Below are 3359 nucleotides of genomic sequence, written 5' to 3'. Positions count from 1 at the left end.
GTGGTGGTGGCACCGGGCCATTCCTGGTGCTCACCATGGCCAGCCCTGAGATCTCAAAGATCTTGGGGGTCTGGGCTTTCCCCAGCCAGGGCTGTGCATGTGTGTGGTGGCTGGAGGTTATAAGGTGCCTCCTACCTGCCTTTCACCATGGATGTCCTTGGTCCTGGTATTTCCTGGTGGCTGCCATGCTGCTGGCAGTCTCTCCCAACTCTGACAGTGTACACTTCTAGGTCATGCCCAGGACCTGGGGCCTCCTCCTTCCCTATATCCCTTGTACCTCCAAGTTCATCCTAGCATGGGAGCTCAGCAGGGATGTGTTCTTCCTTTGCTGGCTGGTGATGCAGTGAGTACCACCTCCAGCTCTAAGAGTGAGGCATTAAATGGTTTAAACAAAATTAAGAAGGAAATAGGTGCAGATGGAGTTAGAGAGAATTGTGGAACTCATTTTGTTTGCACCTGAAGCTTCGGGATCCCCACAAGTGGGAGGGTCACCTTCAGAAACACCAGCTGCTCCACCAAACCAGGACACTCCACCAGGTGCTCCACCAAACACCCACACTCTCAGAACACTGATTGGTGGACAGGACAGATGTTCCCAGGCAACCATGGCCAGATCCTGCCACATCTGGATGTGGCTTGCCCTATAGGCCAAGTGGTCACCCAGCAGTGACTCCAGATCCTCAGTGGGATAGACAGCCATCAAGGCCTGAGTGCTACCTGCCTGATGATGGGGTCTAGTGCCTCTGGACCCCACCCTGGAAGCCATGCCCTTGGCCCACATTGATAGCACCTGTGGTAGCGGAGGAGACTGGCTGGTGGATGACATGCTAGCATGGAGCAGTAGATGTCTCCTCGCCTCTACCATTCTGCCTCCCTGACTCTCTTCACAAGCACCTCCATCCACTGATTCATTCTTTGGCTGCTGCATACACTGCTCTTCACCATCAGGTCACACATGGTGGCCAGCACATGAGCTGTACTGGACCGTTCAAGCTGTTTCCTAATACCCTGCTTCAGCTGCCTCACCAGTGCCTGCATATCTGGTGACAGTGGCTTGCCCTAGCCAGGAGCATTGATCCTCTGGAAGCTCTCCATTTGGCTCTGAAGTTCCCTCACTACAGGGATCACCTGGATAAGGAGGGCATTGGCAGTGTTGAGGGTCTCAGTGACCTTGAGGAAGACCTTGAGGACCACCAAGATCTGAGGGATAGTATCCCACTCAGTTTTGTTAAGTGGGTTACTGATCCCAATCTCCCCAACCAAAGCCATCTCATGGATGGCCTTCTGTTGCTCGACCAGCCTTTTGAGCATCAGGTATATGGAGTTCCACCAAGTCTCCATGTCCTTCATGATTTTGTGCTGCAGGCAGCTCAGCTCTGCCTATTTGTCCTGCAGAATCTTGCCCCCCTTGATGCTCTGGTGGAAATACCCTGCCACCTTCCTGCATTTCATTATTGGGTGCCTGGTTGTGATGGCACCCTTGCTTGTGCCCCTCCAAGGTATCCCTCACTATGAGATTCAGCTCGTGTGCCATACAGCGGATGCCAACAAAGTTGGCATCATGGACAGCCTTGACCATATTAGCCCCATTGTCGGTAACCATGAACCTGCAGGTTAGCTCGTACTGTCCAACAAGCCACCCCTGCACCATGCAGTTCATGGCTGCCAGAATCTCTGTTGCTGTGTGGGACTCATCCATCACCTTGCCTTGAAGGAGAGGCCACCAACAGCCTGACTGGTCACACCAGTGCACTGTGAGGGAGAGGTAGGTGTGATCTCTACCCTGGCTGCTCCAGAGGTCTGAGGTGAAGTGTCAGGCCACCTGTGGACCTGTCTTATGCAGCTGCTCCCTCAAATACTCCCTGCATGCCTCATACAGGGAAGGCACCACGGTCCTGCTGATGGTGGTGTGTGCAGGCACTTTGTACAATGGGGCAATGAGTGCCATGGGCCGCCTGAACCCTGGCCGCTCAACAAAGGAGAAGGGCTGGCCATGCAGAGCAATTGTCTCCCCAATGCTCTGAGTGACCTCGCTCACCTTGGGAATAAGCCCCCTGTGCACCTCCCTTTTCCCCACTGCTCCAGGGTGGTCTGCCTCTGCTTTGGAGGGACAGGGGCTTTCAAGCAAGAGGGGGACTTCTTATTGGGCATGCTCCCACTGGTGCCAGGCTGAGGAGGAGCAAGGGAAAGGGGGTGGTGCCTGTGTAGATGCATCAGCATCCCTGTGGTGCTTATGTGTTTTGTTCCCTTGCCCCTTATATGTTTTGTTCCCTTGCCCCAGCTGGTTTTGGCTCGGCAGTGCAGGCAGGTAGCATATGTGGGATCATGTGCCAGCTCAAAATGATCCCAGACCACAGTACATGCTCACTTCTGGGATGCAGGTGCATGTGCTGATGCTGCCTTTTCCTCCTCCTCAGGAGGCAGAAGCACTGCAACAGGAGGCATGGACTCAGCTCCACAACCTCTACCTCAACTGCCCCCAAGTGACTTCCAGGAAAGGAGACCTGACTCTAGGGGAAACTTGGGGGGTGTGGAACACAAACTCAGATAATTCCTCCTCCTTTCCCAGAATTTCCCTTGTTATAGCACTCAGATCCAGATCTAGCTCCAGTTCTTCCTCTGGCACTGGAAGGCTCGGGCTAATGAAATTGGGGTGGAGGAGACTGTAATGCTGGTGCTGCTTGTTGTTCTCATGGTGGTGGTGGTGCTCAGGGCTGTTGTTATTATGGCAGGTATTATTGGAGGGGATGCAGACACCACTCCCAACTCCTTGGTCCAACTAGCAGCAGAAGCAGCATGGCTGCTAGCTGTTAGAAAGAGGCTATGTATAAGTTTTGGGGGAGAAGGGGGAAGACTTGGAGCTCTCTCTCTGTCCCCTCTTCCAGCCTGGCCAGAAGAACGGCCACCTGCCTTTCCAGTGTGCTTCGTGTTTGGTATGCTGGAAAATCTGTGTTCCTGTAATATAATGTATGTTTTTATGTAATATATTAATATATGTTGTGCTTTTCTACACAGTCAATGCAGACTGTTAGGGAAAGCACAGATTCTTTTATGTGGAGAAAGAATTACAAAGAAGAAAAAAAGACGTTTGGGGAAAGAATGCATTGAAAGGAATGGTTTAAGAAAGGGCATTAGATTATTTCAGAAGGATTGGATCCCACTTACTAGGAACAGACTAGCAAGTGGGATGCTCGTGATGCTGCTGGAAGACACAGCTCAGTAAGCTGACAAAGGCACAGCTGACAAAGCTCATTTCAAACAATGCTTTTATGCTCCTTTTCCATCCCTCCCCCCAGAGCACTGGGATTGGAAGGGACCTCAGGGAAAGATGACAGTCACTGCCCAGCTATACATGTCAG

The sequence above is a fragment of the Alligator sinensis genome, unplaced genomic scaffold (assembly GCF_000455745.1).
Source record: "Alligator sinensis unplaced genomic scaffold, ASM45574v1 scaffold649_1, whole genome shotgun sequence".
Classification (NCBI taxonomy): domain Eukaryota; kingdom Metazoa; phylum Chordata; order Crocodylia; family Alligatoridae; genus Alligator; species Alligator sinensis.
This window is presented reverse-complemented; position numbering follows the sequence as displayed.